This window comes from Arvicanthis niloticus, chromosome 26 (assembly GCF_011762505.2).
Source record: "Arvicanthis niloticus isolate mArvNil1 chromosome 26, mArvNil1.pat.X, whole genome shotgun sequence".
NCBI classification, from domain to species: domain Eukaryota; kingdom Metazoa; phylum Chordata; class Mammalia; order Rodentia; family Muridae; genus Arvicanthis; species Arvicanthis niloticus.
Genome location: NC_133434.1, coordinates 30,800,165 through 30,821,082, shown reverse-complemented (window position 1 = coordinate 30,821,082; position 20,918 = coordinate 30,800,165). Strand labels below are relative to the sequence as shown.

Genomic DNA, 20,918 nt, shown 5'->3' with positions numbered 1-20,918 from the left:
CCATTTAGGGCCTTGAAAGGAACAAGGATAGAACACATTTCTGTTGATGGGGGTGGTAGCAAGATGGCAGAAGATGTGGTCTATGAACCATAGTTCCTCCATAAAAATAAATCCATGGTGTCCATCCATGGTCCCAGAGTCCCAACTATGGACTAGAAGCAGCATAGGCTTCCTATGGACTGGGCTTCAGCCCTTTCCATGACACCATCAAAAGGAACCAGTGAGGTGCCAGCAACTTTTCTGGAGCTTGCTCTGCTACTTTTATGTCTATTGACAGAAGCTAGAGGCATTTGGGAAGACAGACCTCAACCAAGATGCCCACCATCAGACCGAACCTGGGCAAGCCTGGGTGCATTTTCTTAGTGATTGATGTTGGTGGCCCCAGTGCATTGTGGGTAGCAGCACCCTTGGGCAGCTGGTCCTGGGTGCTGTAGGAAAGCAGGATGAGCAAGCTTCGGGGAGCAGAGCCATAAGTAGCACTCCTCTATGGTCTCAGCATTACCTCCTGCCTCCAGGTTACTGCCTTGAGTTCCTGTCCTGACTTTCCTGGATTAGGGATTACAAGCTCTAGGATGAAATAAACCCTTTCTTCCCCAAGTTGCTTTGTGGTCCTGGTGTTTTGTCATGGCAAAGGTAAGTCTAACTGAGAGACAGCCAACTAGTGAACTACTTGACAGCTTAAAACAATCAACTTAATGAAGCTCAGTGAAGGATCGGAGAGAGACAACTAGAGGACGTCAGGGAAGTAATACATGAGCAGTGTTATGTTCAACAAAGGAATAGGGGCCAGAGCTCAACAACTCAAACGATTGGGCTGAGAACAAATAATAAGGGGTTTCAACAACAGGCAGCAGTGCAGATAAAGCAGGGAACTTGAAAGCTGGTCATTTGTAATGATCATTGAGGAAAAACAAAAACCTAAGAACTAAGAATGACCAAGAGTGGAGAAAGCATAAAGCATTTAGAGCCTCGGGTTAATCAATATACGTAGTATAGGGACCCCAGAAGGAGGGGAGAGAGGGGACAGGGGAAGAGGAGAGAGAGAGAGAGAGAGAGAGAGAGAGAGAGAGAGAGAGAGAGAGAGAAGGAAAGAGGGAGAAAAGGGGGAGGGGGAGAAAGGGAGGCAGGAGGAGAGAGAAAGAGGGAGTGAGAAAGAGGGAGAGGGGGTAGAGAAGGGAGAGGAGGAGTTTAGTCAACGGCATAATATCAAAGAGGTGTAAGGACTCACACCTCATAGTTTACAACACCCCCCCCCCTTTTTTTCTTGAAAACTTCCCACAGCACATTTAATTCCACCTTCATGAAGGGGAGATACTCATTCACCACCTTCCACAAATGCTGGAGAGCCAAGCTATCATGTTCAGCATAGAAGAAGCATTGAGTGAGACAGGCAGGTGTCTCTGAATTTGCCTATCCTTTGCTGTTAAGTAAGATGGATTTTTTTTTTTTAAAGACAGGTTCTCTCTCTAGAGCCTTGGTCTGCCTGGAACATGCTATGTAGACCAGGCTGTCTTAAACTCCCAGAGATCTGTCTGTCTCGGCCTCCTGTGCCATCATGTCCTGCATTGACTGAGAAACTTTTAAACTAATTACCATCTAATTTTTATTATCATTTCATACAAAACATTCTAACATCACAAAAAGAAAGGACATAAACCCAGAGTAAAAGGCAACTATATATACAAATGAACAAGCCTAGCTTCCTGAAAGACTGCAAAATCGTCTTCATTATGGCACTTGCTAAGGTCAGGGCCCGATGTACTGAAGGGTTTAGGAGCATCTGATTTCTACTGTAATGCCTTGTAGCCAAGGCTAGTCCAATACAGTGACTCCTTCATGACCTTTTTCATGGCCTTGTTAAATGCTTGTAGATACAATCTCATGTAAAAGTTAGATAGGGGTCTGCATCAATTTTCCATAGGGGGCTGGAGACATGACATGGTGGTTAAGAACACTTGCTGCTGTTTAGAGAACAGGATTTGGTTCCCAACACCCGCAGAGAGTAGCTCACAACTTTCAGTAACTCCAGTTTCAGGGACCTAGCAACCCCCTTTGCCTCTGAGAGCACCAGGTACACAGGAGTAATGCAAGCATACACACAAGCAAAACACTCATACATGTAATTTAAAAATAAATAAATAACATCTTTAAAAAAATTCCCACAGTCCTCCAGGAAGAACCTATCAGATCCATTTTCAAGATGAAAACAAGGCAGTGTCACCTAGTGGTCACAAAGACAACTCCAGCCTTCAATATATAATTTCAGAATACAATTCTTTCTAGAACATGGGCAATTTAGGTGTGCCTTTTGACTCGCTACAGCACTTCCAATATAGCCTATTAAATAAACTAAACAATCTGGCCTGGTTTTCAGTATACTCTAGATATATGAAGGCTTTCATTTCCCTTATCCATTTATTTCATGATTATTATTTTTCTGAAACGGTTAACACAAAGACCCAGAAAATAAGAGCTGAGACGTGTTTAGTCTTGAGTGGGGCATCTGTGCCACAATCCTGCTTCCGAGGCTCAGGGACAAGACGGAAAGAGCCAGAGGTGCTGCTGTCTCCAAGGGAGACGACAGAGCTGTTAGTTACACATGGGAACTCACAGCAATTATGACAGAATGCAGAAGACATGGGCAAGCTCAAGCCAGACAACATCTCAGCAAGGAGAGGGGAGGTAGTACCAAGTCCCCACCCAAGCAGCGACTGAGATTTGATAGCTTCAAGGAGAGGAGAGTTGGTTTTCTTTAAGGGTGTGACCCGAGTTAGAGTGACCAAGCTCCAGGGACAAGCCCACACCCAAGAATATTTGGAAAGCACAATTGAACTGGATAGGCAGAGAGAGAGAGAGAGAGAGAGAGAGAGAGAGAGAGAGAGAGAGAGAGAGAAGAAGAAGAAGAAGAAGAAGAAGAAGAAGAAGAAGGAGGAGGAGGAGGAAGAAGAGGAGGAGGAGGAGGAAGAGGAGAGAGAGAGAGAGAGAGAGAGAGAGAGAGAGAGAGAGAGAGAGAGAGAGAGAAACTTAAATTTGGGGTGGGTGGTCAGTGAAGGTGGAGCTGGGAGGTATTGGGAGATTTGTCAATACAATCAAAAAACATATTCTCCAAGAATTAACAAGAAAAATGAATTTAAGGCAATTTACAAAAATATACAGTATGATAAAAAGAAGATCAGAAGTAAGAGATCGTGAGATCCACACTGAAGTCAACAAGAGGCTAAAGTCAGCACCAAGGCATGCATTCTAAGTCTTCCGGCTTGCTAATATGGACTAGACCTTGAAGCTTCCTAGCAAATCTCCTGAAAGCAGCACAGCAGTGGGGTGGGAAGGGGACTCATCTGGTAACGGGCACAGGCTTGAACTAAGAGCCACACCTCACCCTTAGCCAGGGCTGCTCCTCACAGGGGTGCATACTGAAGGTCTACGATGTGCCATGGTCCTGGAGCACACAAGGGAGCTAACGTGACCTTTGCAAGTTTCCAGTTAGGTCTGTCATTTCCTGAACCGCAGGGATTCATTCTGGTTCCTAAGATTGCTTGGAGGAGCTTTTTTTTTTTTAAAGCAAGGAAAGTCCTTCATGGAGTGAGCACTTAGTAGGCACCTTGCTGGTCCAGGTGTCCTATTAAGGAGGTGGGGAAAGAGTGAAAATCAAAGGTAATCAAAGCTGCACAATTAGTATTAAATTTCTAAATGAAGTCACAACCCACAAGGCCGCAAGAGATCAATCAGGCCTCATACTGACATTTATTATGGGCCATAATCCTTCAGAAACAGTTGATTCATAACCAACCCCCACGGCGGTGGTGCGTACGTGAATGAACACATTGTAGAGGGGGAAATTAGATTATCCAATTCCCTAGAGAGTCATTAATTTATACAGTGGGTTTAGGAACTATTTTTACATTAAAACAGTACCGTGTTTAACCTATTTCACAGGTGGCATTGAGGGAAGAAGGGACCCATTGACTAGAACCAAACGATGCAATTCACAAAGCAGAGATTAAAGTTTAGAAGGGACTAGAAACATTCCATCGGTTAGGCCACTACTACGGCTGAATACCTTTTCAAAAGTCACACTCTGGTTTTTGTTCTTGTCTTTAAAAAAAAAAAAAGAAGGTGCTGGTGTTTGGCTTTAAAAATCAACTAATCTCATCTGTATCCTTTCCTAATTTTTTTTTTCATGGAATCTGTCTTCCGTTTTCTCTGTCAATATCCCTGGCATTTACAGCCTGGATTCCCATAACAGCCTCTTTCAGGTGTAGCAAATAGTGAGTGCCCAGTTGTGTACCAGACACTGGGCAAGGCTGTCGGTGAGCAGGCAACAGAAGCCACAATTCCTCTGCCTGCAAGACTCCGAGTCTCCATCTACCAATCGTCCCCCGGAACTCTTGAGTCTCTCAATCCCAATGCCCAGTGCTCTACACAGATGCCACCATGAACTTAAGTTCTGCCTCCAGTTCCGGCCTCCACAAGCAACTTGTTACAACTGCACCATGTACTTGAGATGACGTCCCCTTCATCCATGTGGCATCAAAGCCCTCTTAACATCTGTCTGCAGCAGAGTTCCCAGTGTAACCCCGGTTGTATCTTCAGAGGCACCTTAAGCTGGGCCGCATCACAGCCCTGGCACAACCCAGTCCAGCCAGGTTCCCTTTTTCTCTGTTAGACTTTCCTTCAACAACTACTCCCTTCTCCACCCACCTCATTTTATCTTCACACAACTAGATGGGGGGGGGGTGCTGGGAGAGGACTCGGTTGGTGAAGGGTGAAGTGTGTATCTTGTAAGCATGGAGGAGGGGGACGTTGGTTTGATTTCCAGAAACCCACATGATAAAAGCTGGATGCACTTGCAATCCCAGAGCTGGGGAGATAAAAGCAGGAGGGTCCCTGGGGCTCACTGGCAGCTACCCTAGTCTACTTAGTGAGTTCCAGGCAGGAAAAGACCCTCTCTTATAAACAAGGGTGGATAACATCTGAGGAACAGTAACTGAGATTACCCTATGGTTTCTACATACATGTAATGTATACATACATACACACGCACTCTTCATACACGTGTACCTGCACACACACACACACACACACACACACACACACACACACACACACACACACACACTAAAAGTCAGCTTTTCTTGGGGACCCCATTTTCCCCACCCTTTGATACCACCTCCAGTAGCTCTCAGGTTACTCTGTGACACTGAGGTTGCCTCCTGATTTCAGAATTATGTTAGCAGGCATGGCATACACTTAGTACCAGGGTCCCCTACCCCTCTTCCCAAAGGTGAGCCAGTATTTTAATTTCCTTATCCCCAGAGCCAGCCTAGTGCCCAGCATGCACTGTATGGTCTGTGTGTGGCCAGCGTGTGATGGTAGCTGACTTGAATTTGGGTCTGAAGTAAAAAGGTGACATCTGTGTGAAGCTGAGGGCATACGAAAATGGCCTCCCTCATAGACCTGACTGATGCACAGCTCTTTGTGGTCATTGTTTACAGTATCAAAAAGCTTTTACCTTCCAAATGCAAATTCACATCATTGGCAAGGATTGAAGATAAATAACTGCACACAAACATACATTTTTTTAGGCTATTATTTTTGTGGGTGTATGATTTATGTGTGCGCAGAAGGGTTTGTGCCTCTGCATGCAAGGAGACCAGTGGAAACTGCTAGGTGTCCTGTTCTATCAGGACCTTTCTTGTTCCCCTGAGACAAGGTCTCTCATTGAACCTGGAAGTAGGCTGGAGGCCAACATGCCCCAGAGATACTCTGTCTCCTTCCAAGACTCTCAGAAGAGGAATTACAGGTGCACATACAGCCATGCTGGCTTTAACAAACATTTTTTTCCACTCATCATGTTTGTTTGTTTAGATGGGGGAATGGCATGTGCCAGACAGTGTGTGTGGGTGTCAAAGGACACTCACAAGCCTTTACTCTCTTTTCCTGCCATGTGAGTTCCAGGGAACAAACTTGGGTCATCAGGCTTGGCAAGTGCCTTTATTGGCTTAACCATCTTTCTGGCCCTGACAACATACTTTTGCACATCGAAAATACTAATAGCAGGATCTGGAGAGCTAACCCAGCAGTTGTGAGTACTGACTGCGCTTTCAGAGGACCCTGAAACAGCAGTTTCCAGCACAACATTTTATAATTCCAGTCCCAGTGACCAATACTCCTCTGGCCTCCATAGTTACCAGGTACAGACAAAATAGCCATACACATAAACTAAAGTGGAAATAAAAACACCGATATCCATAAGCTTATTGCAGTGGGGCTTTATTTGATCTCAATGTACTAGTCCGAATTCCTCTGATAGTGGCTGTCTTTGTCTCTCTGTTTCTTTTCTCCACAATCACAGCTATAATAAAAGATAAATGCCCTAAAAGGAAGAGCAGGTTTGACTGGCAGAGATACAAGGTGGGTGATAAAACAAAACAAAACGGGCAGTGGTGGCGCACGTCTTTAATCCCAGCACTTGGGAGGCAGAGGCAGGTGGATTTCTAAGTTCAAGGCCAGCCTGGTCTACAGAGTGAGTTCCAGGACAGCCAAGGCTACACAGAGAAACCCTGTCTCAAAAAAAAAAAAAAAAAAAAAAAAAAAAAGAAAGAAAGAAAGAAAGAAAGAAAAGAAAAACAAAACAAAACAAACAACAAAAACCTACTCTGCTAAGTTGCTGGAGAAAGAAACTATGAGATACCACCCAGGTTGTTCCCGGATGTCATGTTAGCTAATGAGATGAGCTGCTGTCACCCTAGCAGCTGGCTGTCCTACCATCATCGAGCCGGACAGACAGCCATGTAAAGGTGCAATATCGAGGGACTAGGGAGATGGCTCAGTTGGTAACGTGCTTTCTGAACAAGCACGAGGACCTGAGTTCAGATCCCCAGAGCTCACGTCATAAAAAAAGCCAGGCTTAGCAGCACGCATCTGTAATCCCAGAGCTGGGGCAGGACCAGGAGAATCCTGGGCCTCCTGGTCAGCCACTCCAGCTGAACCAGTGAGTTCCAGGTTCAGTGAAAGAGGAAGTCTCAAGAATACAGTGGAGAGTGATAAATATTGACCCTTGACTATTATCCATGTGTGTTCACCTAACATGTACACTCACATGCAGATAAGTGAACATGCGCGCGCATACACACACACACACACACACACACACACACACACACGAGTGCAATATTGTGTAGTATATAAGGGTACACACAGGTGCAATAGTATGCAGTATAGAAAGGCTGGCACACATGGAAGACAGGAGTGCCCATGGACCATGGCAGAAACACCTACAGTTTCTTCAGCAACTTTTATTAGAATATTCATCTCCATCTCTCCTGCAGGGCTATGAGAGAGTCACATCCACCATAAATACTCAAAATGTGGTCCAGGGGGTAAATATAGGCTTAAAAAGAAAACAAAACCAAGCCATGCCAGATGGCTGAGGATTTGGTGATGTGACCTTGCCTCACTGTAATGAGAACATGGAGATTGCATTTTGAAATATAAGCCTGGGGATCTCTTTTTTCCATTAAACAAGGAATTTCTTGGGATTTGCTAAACATTTCTGTTTTATTCAATACAGAAACTTTAAGGCGTGAGGGGTGCCAGAAACAAACCTGGAACCTTAAGCCTAGGATGGAGTTTGTTTTTTTGGGCACAGGAAACCAGCACACAGTGTTCTGCACCCCTGCTCCCCTGAGGGAAGCCCTTCCACAGAGGCACAGTGAGGAACGCAAGTGTATGTGGGTCCCTGGATTCGGAGGGTTTTTTTTTGTTGTTGTTGTTGTTGAGTTCTGCACCAAGTCTGATTCCAGTGTCTGTCTGGAGGTCTCTCCACTTTGGCTCTTGCTCAGATAATCCAAGGAAGATGAAACATCCATCAAGCGGCAACAAAATATGTCCTGTGGGCAGCTTGGAAACACCCTGTGTAGCACCTGGGCTCCTGGAGAGTTCTGGCTTCTCTCAGCCTGTAAGGCTTGGCCTCCCTGGCCCCAAGCAGGCTGAGGCAATGGGGAAGAGTAAGTAATGCAGAAACACCGAGTCCTACCGCAGAACAACTGCTAATGTGAAAATAACTCGGAACACCCTGGAGTGCAGTCTGGGAAACCGCCTGGAGCCACAGAGACTCAGGCTGCTGCAGCTGGAAAGAATCTTCTAGATAAGTCATCAGCCATCTCACTCTCCAGATGAAGAGGGTGCTTCTCTGAGAAGAGAAGGGACTTGTCCAGCTCTACATAGCCCCTTAATGGCAGGCCAAGGTCTATACTCCCAAAGCCAAATGCTCCTATTTCTATCACCAGGGGCTGGCTCCCTGTCATGGTTACTACTGAGTGTCATCTTAGATCTAAAGTCACCTAGGAGATGACTGGAGAGACTGGGTTAACTGAGGTGGGAAGACTCATCTAATTGTGGCTGGGCATGGGCTGGCTTCTAGGCTGAATAAAACGGAAAGGTGAGTGGCAGCATTTGTCTCTCTCTGCTTCCTGACTAGAGATGTCTCATGTTCCAGCCACCATGACTTCCCAGCTATATCCCTCAAACTGTAAGCCAAGCAAGCCCTTCCACCCGCAGCTGCCTTCCTCAGCTACTTTGTCACATCCACAAGAAAAGTCCTAACTATATCCCTTAAATAACGAAGTGGTGGAAAGGGCTATCAGAAAGTTCTGATTCACGGTCCAGGTCTGTGGATCAAGAAGTCATGCGATCTTAATTGCCTCAACTGTTATGAGTTGAATTTGACTCATTCCCCACAGGTTTGTGTTTTGAGTTCCTGTTCCCTAGTTGGTGGTGCTATTTGGGAAGATGTGTAATCCTTCAGAGACTGGGGCTAGTGGGCAGAGGAGGTCACTGGGATGAAATTTTTAAGGTTATTATACCCAGCCCTTGGTTCCAATCCTGGGCTTTCTGCTTCCTGGTCTATGGCCAAGTGGATCCACACGCACTATGTTCCCATTGCCAGAGAACAAGAGTGTAAGAACATGCATCTTCTGTAGAACATCATTTCTGCTTCCAAGACATAAGCAGTGGATGCTTGGCATGTTTCTGCTGTGACTGTGTTGGTTAGGGTCATGGTTGACGCCTGGCAAGTGCTGGGCTGGTGTTAGGTTATCTGGTGAGCAGATCAATGGTTCAGGAGTTCATCTTGCTTCAAGCTCGTTGTTTCACTCCTGTAGCCACTTGGTTCAGTACCTCTCCTTAAACAGATGAGTTTTATTTTTCTGCCTTACAAGTGGCATAATCGAATATACCGGTTGCATTGTTTTCACTGCTGGGACACTCAGAGCAAAGTCTCCCATCTGTCTCCTGCAGTTACCCAAACGTCACTGCTTGTTCACATGAGTATTATTTGTGTTTTTCTTTCGTTCTACCCAAGTTTCTCCTTTACTCCATTTCTCTCCTTCCTTATTCACTTAATTAAATAAGGTCGCCTCCAATTGGTTTTGGAACGAAGTCTCAAACAAATAACTTTTAAGAGCTGATCAACTAACACTGTCGATTATGGAGAAGGGAGACAAACAAGGGCCAGCGAGATGATGGTTCAGAAGGTTAAAGACACTCACTTCAAAGCGTGATGACCCGAGTTTGATCCCTGAATCCCACCCACATGATAGAAAAAGAGAACTGACCCTTGTAATTTGTCCTCTGACCTGCATACATGTGCCATGGCACACACATGTGCAGTCACAAACACACAAAATAAAAACATGAGAAAACAGACAAACAGAAGTAGAATTCACCATTTAATAGTCTCTTTCTAATTCTTTCCTCATTTTTAACTCTTACAGGTGTGATATTTTCCCTGAAATACAAAACCAAGCGGCAAAGAAACCCGCAGTGTGGGTCGGTCTGCCACACATCTGTGAGCATCGGAGGGTGGAGTCTGCATTCCTTCAGAGCTTTGGACCAGTGAAGAAAACAACCAAAAATTTGAAGTTTTCAGTGTCAGGTCACATTTTATCCTGCATGCTTCTAGCCACGCAGCTAGTTTTAGAAAGGAAACCATTTAGGGGAGAGGACAGGGACTGGGAGGGGCAGTGATAAAAAGTATTCAGATGGGGAGAGACTGTTCCTGTTTCCTCCGCATAGGAAACAATGCATTTTCATTGGAGAAAATTACCACATACTGTAAGATAAGCAGCAAAAAAAAAATTGATAAAAAGCATGAACAGAAGGAAGTATCTTAAACATTAGCTGGGGTGTGTGTGTGAGAGATAACAACTATAGAAGGCTCTGGAGCCACTTCTGCAGGTCCTTGTTTTTGTGTGTTTGTTTAGCTTTTGGCCCTGGGGAGCTTGGCATAGCATCACTCATGTAATGCAGTCTCTTATTTTATAATATCATGGGCAAGAGAGGCAATCTTCGTCTGTAGTCGTTCTGCAGAACACATGCAGGTAACTTAATTTGCAGTTCACACTGGCTGCTGAGCAAGAACCCGTGGTGGTTGTTTTTCATGCAGTCGGGATCTTGACTGTGGAGAGCAGGGACTCTGAGGTTAAAACATAAATTTATATAAAACAAGAGGAGAGCCAGGAGTGAGATGGGCACTGTGACTAACCCCAGGCTTCCCTCTGTTTTTGCTGAGTACCTGTTTTTTGTAATTATTTGTACCCATCCAAACCAATAAAAGGATTTAAAGGGTTTTCAAAAGCATAGTAGAATAGGATAAGATAAATGTGCAAGAAAAATGAGGCACAAGGGAAGCCAGGACAAGAAGTAAAGGTAAGAGGGGCACAAAGATCCCTTTCCTGGAGAACTGGTAACCACAGCGGGCTGCAGATTGGTCTTGAGCATCTAAACGCTAAAAATGAAGATGCAAACACAATGACTCGTGCAATCAGCATTTGTAGATAAGCCAAAAGTCTGCATATCCTTTGTACACTTGTGTGTGAGCATACACATACCACAACACAATCACACACAATCTACACACACATTCATCACACACCCACACACACTTTGTCTCTCACACATACACATCACAGATATACAGACACACAGACACACAGAAACACACACACACAGACACACACAGACACACACACAGACACACACACACACACACACACACACACAGTCTGGCTTTCCTGGCTTTGACTGTGGATGGTCCCTCCATTCAAGGACCCTTGTGAAGGGCACTGTTTTTCTGCCTCATGCCTTGTGTTCTGTCAAACTTCTAAGAAGTGTTCTCAGGGAGGGCCTGCGGCTCTGTCTTGGAGTGAGTTGGAGGTGCTGGACTGGGAAGGTGTCTGAGGTGTCTTGGCTGGAAAAGGTGTGGATGGACAAGTATGACACCCCTCTTGCTTCTCCATGGGATAACTCTCAGCTCTGAGCTACACTAACTCCCAGAAATCTCCAGAAGACAATATCCTGGGTACCCATGGTGGCCACTGAGTGATGATACCCCTGGGTCCTTTCTCTCTATAGTGTGTCCTGGGAGAACCAGAACCAAACAGATTAGAATTAATGAGAATTAGAATCTGAATTCTAATCAACAGTGGTTTCAACACGGCTCAGCACACAGTGGTGGTTAATACCCACTACCTCCTATAGAGGTCCTCTTGACCAGCCAAGGGCAGATTTGCATGAACAATGCCAAGGCTATATCCAAATCACTCTGGTGAGGGACCATTTCATAGAGTGAACTTGTAGCATCGCTGTGTGAAGCTGAATATCTAGCTTTACTTAGCCTGCACTTTCCTAATCTGTCTGTACCTTTGTTTCCCATATCTGCCCGATCTCTGTATGCCACTCTTTCTCTGCACCTGCCCCTCTCTCCAGGCTCTCTATCTATCCCAGACTAGCCTTAAATACTCTAGTTGAGATTAACTTTGAACTCTTGATCATCCTGTCTCTACCTCTTCAAGTGCTGACTATAGGTGTGTGACACCACACCTGGCTGTATATGTATATGTATATGTATATGTATATGTATATGTAATGTATATGTACCAGGGATTGAACCCATGGCTCTGCGGGTGCTAGGTCAATACCACCAAGCTACATCCCAGCCCACTTTTCTACCCTCTCTAACAAGAGAGAACCAACTGGTCATTGGTCTCACTGGCTCTGAAATCCCTTAACATAAAACATGCCACATCTACACAAGTTCCAGTGTTTGGGGAGGGGAAAGAAAGATCACATTTTTTTTCCTGGTGTGCTTTTACGGAATCCCAGTCCATTCTGCTCAAGCCTGCAGGGTGCAAAGCTCACAGAAGAGAGAAAAACCAGTGTCTGGAGTGGCTGTCATGTCTCTCAATGCAATACCTAAATGGAGTAGCTTTGGGAGGGACAGAGCAATCACTGTGGTCCCCAGGAGTATGAGGGCAATCTGAAAATGGACAAAAAAAAATCAGGGCCTTTGGAGGTGTGGAAAGTACAAGTAGCACCATCTGTTTATAGTAGACAACAGGATGGCACAGAACATCCTGAGAGCAGCAGGTAGTCCAGAAGCTCTGGGAGCTGGCAGCGTGTCTGAGGACCGAGGAAGAATTTTAACCCTGGCCTTTGGCAAGCTGTATCCAGCACACTACACTTCTCTAACCCCAAAGTGTGATATTAATATCTATCATGTAGGACTATGGAGAAATGTACATGAGACTGTCTAGCCCCTGACCACAGAGTAGATGTCCTGTCAACACTGGGGTTGCAGTTTGTTGGCTAATCCGGAGCTCAGGAAATACAAGGGCACCATCTTGGGCCACAGATGTGCCAATACTCTAAAAGTAAGCATTGTTACTCACAGCTATTTCAGACCTACTTTGCATTTTTATTTGATTAAATCCCCATAAAGAGAAAACACATCCAGATTATGTACTTTTACAGAATAACCATGCCTTAGGGTACTTGAATTCATGATTTGAATTTCAGGAGGAAAGAAGAAGAAGAAGAAGAAAGACAGAGAGAAAGAACTCTAAAATAAAACCAAATGAAATAGTTTGCCTGCTACTTTTCGGTAAGAGTTAGCTGTTATTAACTGAAGGATTCTCCCCCTTCAACTCCAGATTTCTTGCAAGAAAAATCAAGGTGGCAATGGGCCAGATGCACCTAAAATAATATTCTTTTGGGTCTTTTGATCTCTTTCAGTTCTAGGACCCCGCCCTGAGAAAAGTAGTGAAACAAGTCCTTGGTGTGTTCAGAACGAGCCACTTCTGTCCCCCACTGCTGCACTTGTGTGCAGAACATCTCTGAAGCCACTTAGCCCGTGTACCCCTAATGGGTCTTCTGCTTGTCTTTTCTCATCAATAAATTAGAGAATGTTTTTCCCCTTGCCACTGTTCTCCTGTAATTTATGTCCTGCAGTCTCGGGGATTCATTCAACGCCCAGGAAACTCTGCTATTCCTTGAAGATTCATTGCAATGTTTGTTTGTAATTAAACTTCCAGTCGAGTCCCATAAGCAGAAACCAGAGGTAGCTGGTCTCCACTGTCACTCTCAGCAAGTCTTCCCAGATTCAGCCCAGGCTCTGTAGAACTCAGCCTGCAGCAGTCTCTTGTGTTTCTAAGCCATCCGATCTCTGTGCTGGGCAATTAGCACCTTGTTATGGACGTTGCAATGTTCTGAGCAGCAGCTTGTGAGGTAAACGATTCCTTGCTGTATTCAAGCAGCCTGGTTTACAGTGGGCTCTAGAATCGGAGAGTTGGCATCCAGAACTTGTTCTGCGCCTAAGACTGTGTGGTGATAAGCCATATTGTGTGGTTACATTGTTGATTCCATGTAGCAGATACAGGTTGACTTTTAAAGAGATTTCTCCCTATTATTTTTAATTACATGTATGTGCATGTATGTATGCCTGTGTGTTTGCATGTGAGTAAAGGTGTCCTCAAAGTTCAGGAAAATGTCAGAGTCCCTGGGGCTGGAGTTACAGATGGCTATGACCTGCCCAAGGTGGACGCTGGGAAGAAACCTCAGGTCCTCTGTGAGAGCAGTTCCTGTTCTAACTCTCTGGGCCATCTCTCCAGACCCAAATACTTGTGGTTTTTGCTTACTAACCTTCACTTTTTCTGGAAATACAACCCCCAAGTCACTCTGTGATCCAAGCAGGCTGAACCTACTACCTATTTCCAGGTCTGTGCCAGGACTTAAGCTCCTCAACTACTGTATCTTCCCTCATGGCCTTTGGGCTGAGTATACAGCCTAAGTCAACTCTGTGACAGGAATCTGCTGGGACAACAGACACATTCTTTTATTCAAAATCTCTAAATCCAAAAGGCTTAACGATTCAAGGTGGATTTTTAGTGACTGATGTTCGGTTATTTATTTATGTTAAGTTTGGTTTTCTACTCATCTGGTTGTGAAACATGGCTTCACTGATGGCATGCCATTAATACAAGTCTTGACGAACCACACTTCTGTGACTGTTCAGAGACAGTCAAGGGTTTGAGTAAAACCCAGCCTAAGTCTTATACCATACAGACATATTCTGAAACATCTGTGTTTTGGATAAGAAATATGAACTTGAGCAGACATTTTGCATTTGTACACACTATTTCCCGTCTGGAAAGTTCACCTACCCCACACCCATCCTTCTCAAGTTAAAAAGTCCTGCTTATTTCACATGCTCCAAATGAAATCTCTTCTCCGTAGGGAAGCACACACCCTGACCTACTCAGCAGAATAAGTCACACTTCTGCTTGCTTCTCCAAGTGACAATTTAAGGTGGCCCATGGCATAGCATGGGGTAGAGCATTTGTCAAGCATGCACAAAACCCTGGGTTCAAGCCTCAGTATCATTAAGAGAAAAAAAAAGTCCCCCCAAAACCGAGAAAACCAAATATTGATCCGTACACATTCCAGTGGTTTCTACACCGTGCTCAGCCATCTTTGTGAGTCTCATAACCTTCCCTGTATGCTGGGATCAGGAACTTGTCTTGGGATACAGACATCTAGTTCTTTAAGTTGGAAAGTGTGTTGGCTCAGTTTATTTCGGAAAAGTGCAAACAACTGTATTTTTTATCAATACAGAAAAATAATGAGAAATGAAATGCACTAGAGAATTGGCTAACAGACGCAACATCTGATTCCAGTGATGGACAGACACATAATCCCAGCGGGCTAAGGCTGCCTCAAACCTGTCAGTCACAAGACCCCTCTGGGGGCCCATGCAAGCTGAGGACTCGGTGTGCATTTACCAAATGGAATGAAAGACTTCCCACCCACTGGGTAATTTATTGGCAATGGGAGTGGTGACCAGGATGAAGGAAGTCCCAGCTGCAGAGTAGCCCCTTTGAGACTGGACAAGGCCTTATCTGTTAAAGATATTGACAAACATGCTCTAAACCCAGGGAATCAGAGGTTGTGAGTGTATTCACGACCTGATTATTTAGAACTAGCTGACATGCATGGACTTAACTTTCTACTTCTGTGTGTTTTCCTTTTTTAGAAGTACCAAAATGACTGTCAGTTGACTTATCCATTGTGATGTGTATCTGGCTTTAGGTATTGGTTTAGAAGCCTCCTGATCATGAAAATGCTTCAGAATGAGAGGATTCCCTGTACCTGGCAACCCTGAACAGAGAGCATATGTTTCCAGTAGCGTTTGGGACTTTGATTACCTTTGGATGTGTTTCCCGTAGCACTGAGAAAATACAGTTGCATATGAGCTGCCTCACACTGGAGCTTACACCAAAGGTCCTTGGGGGAGACTGTGCTGGTGGGGTGGACTGCCAGCAAAACTCTGCCATGCCTTGTCTCTGACAGGTATCCACCCCAAGTCACACAACCACACAACACAGCTTCTACCCCAGTATGATTGATATAAAGGTTGACCAATTGTGCTGCTACACGTGGCCCAAAATGAGAGGGGACGGGGAAGGATGGTTTCCCAGCTCTGGGTGATATGGTCAATGGGAGACCGGAAGGTCAAAGGAGAAACTGCCGAGACAGCAACTAAGGTCAAACCAGATCCAAAGATTTGTCACAGAATATGCCAAAGGAGGTATGCCGAGACAAATGAAAACCAGGGGTGGGGTACTCAGGTGTCCTGGGCTGGGTGGGACTTTGAATGGGCAGGGTGCTAGGGGTGAACCCCAGATCATATGCAGGCTAAGGCACTTTGCAGGTTCCTACTTCTGTTATACTTTCAGGGCAAGCATGCTAGACTGGAGTCAGGATCTTCTCTGACCCACTGGTGTATGCTGCCAGCCACTCAATGCTTCCCAACTTTTATGAATAATGTGTTGAATCAATGAGGGCAGGGGTGTGGTCCTACCTTTCCCCTCCACCTCTACTACCTTCCCACAGTCTTAGGTGGCTGGTGTTTAGTTCTAACCATGACTGTAGGATGAGCATGCTTGGGGGAACAAACTGTATGCAACTGAGGCCCCCATACAAATGACAGTCAACACACTCACCATCTCCAGTTTAAACACCTTAATTTAAAACCACAGTCTCAGGTACCCCCAAGCTTTCGCTCATCCGATGGCCTCAGATGCCACAATCGGCTCCTGAAGATCTAACCACTCACCCATTCAACTCTGGCTAAGCCATGCAGTGGTCTAAGGCACACCATAAAACTTTCTTAATGATTTCTGTGCCTCCTATGTAAAATGAGAGCACTGGACTGGATGATCGCTGAACCCTTCATCCACTCAGGGGGGGTTGCAGTTAACGAATCTTTTTTGGTTCTAGTGAAGAGAGTGTTTGAATCAAAGTTGCAGCTGAGGCCCTTTGCTGTGAAGATCACACGGGCAGCCTAGCTTTGTGCCTCACCATTTGGGATGACAGGATCAAGTTGTAGCCTCAGGAAGGCCACTTTCATTCTTTCTCCCTTAACGACATTATTCCCCTACATTCCCATTCTTCTGTCCATCAGATTTGCCAAGAGAATTTGGAGGCACATTTTGGGTTCTTGTTGATAAAATTCTCTCCAGGAGCCTTTGCTTCTATTTTTATCCCCAGTGATGTATGTCCCTTCCCGATCCTGGAAGCATCTCTCAGTTGGCTGCCTCTATATTCTGTGTGTATGTGTGTGTACAGGCCTCGGGTCAACTTCAGGGGGGTGTTCCTCAAGTACTTTCCACCTGTTTTTAGAGACAGAGTCTCTCACCAAGCAATCTAGGCTGGCTGGCCAGAGAGCTCTAGGGACCTGTCTGTTTTCACGCCCTTAGTGTTGGCGTTACAAGCATGCACCACCATGCCTGACTTTTTAAAAATGTGGATCCTGGGGCTCAAACTCAGGTTCTCAGGCTTGGGTAGTATGCACTTCACCAACTGCCCCATCTTCCCATGCTTTAACTTGACATATCCCCCCTAATAGAATGTCCTAACCCCCCAACCCCCTACTGACCTTATGCTAGGCTTTTGAGATTTATTAGTTATTTTCCTGTAGGTATGACCAAGTTGTGTGAAAAAAACAAATATGTAAAAAGATTAAGGAACTAATCTCATAATTTCAGGGGTTCTTTCCACTGTGTTGGTAGGAGCACATTAGAGGAGATTCTTCACCCTACTGCAGGCATGAAGGAGAAAGAGACTGGGAGAAGCCAGGGATAAAATAGACCCACCTCCTCAAGACCTGCCCCGGTGACCTAGTTTCCTCAGGTTAGCTCCATGTGTTAACGTTTCCAGAACATCTCAAGACAGTATTATCATCTGGAGGAATTTAATGTGTCTATGGGGGCATTTCATATCCAGATCATAACAGACATAGGCATGACTTTTCCCAACACTGGGAGATGCTACCCACTGAGTATTTACATGGCAAAAACACTCCATGGGAACACTCTCCTCCATCTCCCTAACACTGATGCTGTTGTGATCATGAACAACAACGCTAAGTGATGCTTAGTAGAGCCACCCAACCCAGCTAAGCAAGAATCAGAGGACCAGTGATTCAAGCTGAGGTCGGGCGCCTTCAAACCAGTGGGCTGTAAGTGCCCTCTGTTACTAGGCGCTAATGCTGTTCAGGGCTCACAGCCTACATTTGTAGCTCAGATGATTTTAAAGTAGAAATGCATTTAGGAAACCATTTCATCTTAGTGAGTTCTCAGAGAACCTAGAAGATTTAAGAACACATCTAAACAGAATAAGGGAATGGCATAATTATATGGACAGATGCCCACACATTACACATGTCTATATTTATACTACAAATGTAAAGCCTTTCTTTACAAGCTGCCATGGAACACTTTCAAAAGTTGGTATATATTTGGCCACGAAAAGCTCCCCTCAATCCTTTTCATTTAAAATGCTGGGGTTGTATTGTGAACAACGTGTCCTCCAGCCTACACGCATTATCTTCTCCTGTGGGGACTTAACGTTCTAGCCAAGAGGAACAGAATTGCCATTGTCTAAATATGCCCTGCTTTCCCCGACTCAATACTTTCTTTGTCCGTATTGTTCCTGAGACTTAGAACGCCTCCTCCGAGTATGTGTCTATGGAACGTCTATGCATCCCTCAATCCCACCTCAAACACTGCTCTCTTCGCAGGGCCGGTCCTGACCCTCACATTCAGGTGACATCACATGTCTGCCCTCACTGCCATGCATCTTAGTGCCAACTTTTGGAGTGAACTGGGGTCTAGTCTTAGGGATTTCTAACACATAGCATGAAACCTTCCATGTACAACAGTACACTAGACATAGTCACTGAGTATAATTCAGGGTTCCTTGCATTGCAGGAATGGTGTGTGTGTATGTGTGTACTGATTTCAATATATTCTCATAGAGACCACTCTGTTTTACATTAAATACTCATTTTGCCCTTTAAAATATGCCTGCGTTGAAACTGCAGCATTCTTTCTATTATTTGCATTAACTTTCTAAGCTAAAGTAAATAAGTTTACATAATAGGCTGAATCAGCAAATAGGATTAAGTCAAAACATCTTTTAGACGGAGAAATGGCTGATTGAGTATGAGCGTCAATAGTTACTGGAAAGAAACAGAAAGGAAGAAAAGCCGTCCATGACAGGATTTGTTTTTAGACTAACAGTACTTTCATTTGTAAAACATATGACTTTTTAAAAAGCATGTATGTGTATGTGTGTTATGTGTGTGAGCATGGTATGTGTGTGTGTGTGTGTGTGTGTGTGTGAGTGAGTGTATGTATTATGTACATGTGCATGTATATGCAGGGGTGTACAGGTTAGGTTTTTGCCAACCTGATACAAGCCAGGATCATCTGGGAAGAGGGAGCATCAATGGAGAACATGTCTCCATCACACAGGCCTGTAGACACATCTATAGGGGCCTTTCTTTACTAATGGTTTGTATAGAAGGGCTCAGTTCACCGTATGCAGTGCTATACCTTGCAGATAGTCCTGGGTTGTAATAAGAAAGCAGGCTGGGCAAGTCAGTAGTCAGTTGTCCTCCATGGTCTTTGCTTCAGTTCTTGCCTGCAGGTTTAGGCCCTGAGTTTTTGCCTTGGTTTCCTTTCATTGACTGACTATAAACTGTAAGCCAGGGAGACCCTCTCTTCCTCCAGGTGTTTCAGTCAGTGTTTTTTTATCACGGCAACAGAAAGTTAAGTAGGGCAAAGTGCATATGTTCATGTAGAGTACAGAGGGACAACCTTAGGTATCATTTTCAAGAATGTCACCCATCTTGAGACAGGGCCTCATTGGCCTGGAGTTTACCAATAAGTCTGGGAAAGCTAGCTAGGGGTCTCCAGAGAGTCTTCTGTCAGTCTCCACCTTCCCAGTGCAGGGATCGAAAGCATATGCCATTGTAGCTGGCACTTGTATGTGGACTTGGGGGACTGAACTCGGGTCCTCACAGTTACAAGGGCAAGCACTTTGTGGACTGAGCTATCCAGGTAGCCTCAAAGCCTAGGACTTTCTACTAACGTACCCAGTAGTTTGTTGGCAAGTGATACTCTCGAAAAGTGCATTCTAGATTTTAAATTGAGCCTCTCCTGATTGGCCACGTTTCTCTGGTGCAAGGCCACAAAAGGACAAGTTAGAGGAAGATGCTGAAGGTCACTATTGGCATTTCATAGACCTTTGTTGTTGACCAGGCTTCATCAGGACCATCTTACTGATGCCTGCATGTACTACTGAGATCAGTATCAACATCATGACCTTATATGAGATAATGGACATCTAGAAAAATTGTCTCTCCAATGCGGGGGATGGGTGGGAAAGGACCCAAATACATCTTATAGGTAAGATGGCTGACTTAGCAAAGGCATTTGTCTTCCTCTTCCCTTCCCCAAATCCCCTGGTAATGGCAGAAAAGATACACACGTAACAACAACGATAAAACAAGGAAGGATGTGGTCAGCAGATAAAATTCTGAGGAATTTCTGGATGTGAGAGTTTATGTTGGCAAGAAGCTGCAAAGTGGAAGGGCTACCCAGACTGAGCGCTGTGGAGGTGGAGACATCCTAAAGTCAGAAGCAACTGGAACGATGAGAGGCAGGAGGCTGCTGGCCATGAGCATAAAGGATGGGGTAACTTGATGAGTGACAGCAGCCATGGCCCACCCAGGCCAGGAAAGCTGCCGGTGGGCCACCTCAACAGCCTCCATCAAATATCAAAAGATACACAAACACTGGTGAAGATACAGAGGAGAGCGGCCATTTTATCTATAACCTTAGTTTAATAGATGCACGGAGGCATCCCTACTTATTATTCACATTATTATCATTATTATTATTATGCCTCATAGACACAACTTAAGGCATCCACACATGGATGAATGGATAAAGAAAATATGACACACACACACACACACACACACACACACACAGAGTGAAGTGTTAATTCAGCTAAAGGGAATGAAAAGCTGTTGTTTACAGCAATTTGGATGGGACTGGAGAACACTGCGTTAGGGGAAACAAGCTAGGTATGAATGGCAAGGGCTGCTCCCCTCATTTACCTGTGGGGGCTTTAAAATGGCTCTCCTGAAAGTAGACAGAATACTGGTTGCAACAAGCCATCAAGGGGTGGAAGCAGGGGGTGGAGGAAGGCTGGGTGACAGAGATAGGAGG

The 20,918-nt window shown here is 44.9% G+C and overlaps 1 protein-coding gene and 1 long non-coding RNA gene across 6 annotated transcripts in view; one reads left to right on the top strand and one right to left on the bottom strand.

Moving 5' to 3' along the window:
* The window catches only part of LOC143439293 (uncharacterized), a 32,954-nt gene extending 19,694 nt beyond the window's left edge, over positions 1 to 13,260 (top strand). The window contains exons 3-6 of the long non-coding RNA XR_013107593.1: positions 9,777 to 9,937; positions 12,565 to 12,713; positions 12,859 to 12,943; positions 13,075 to 13,260. This is a non-coding gene — a long non-coding RNA (uncharacterized LOC143439293). The remainder of the gene's footprint in view (positions 1 to 9,776; positions 9,938 to 12,564; positions 12,714 to 12,858; positions 12,944 to 13,074) is intronic.
* Positions 1 to 20,918, bottom strand: part of Thsd4 (thrombospondin type 1 domain containing 4) — a 562,869-nt gene that overhangs the window by 138,529 nt on the left and 403,422 nt on the right. The gene's annotated exons all lie outside the window — the stretch shown is intronic.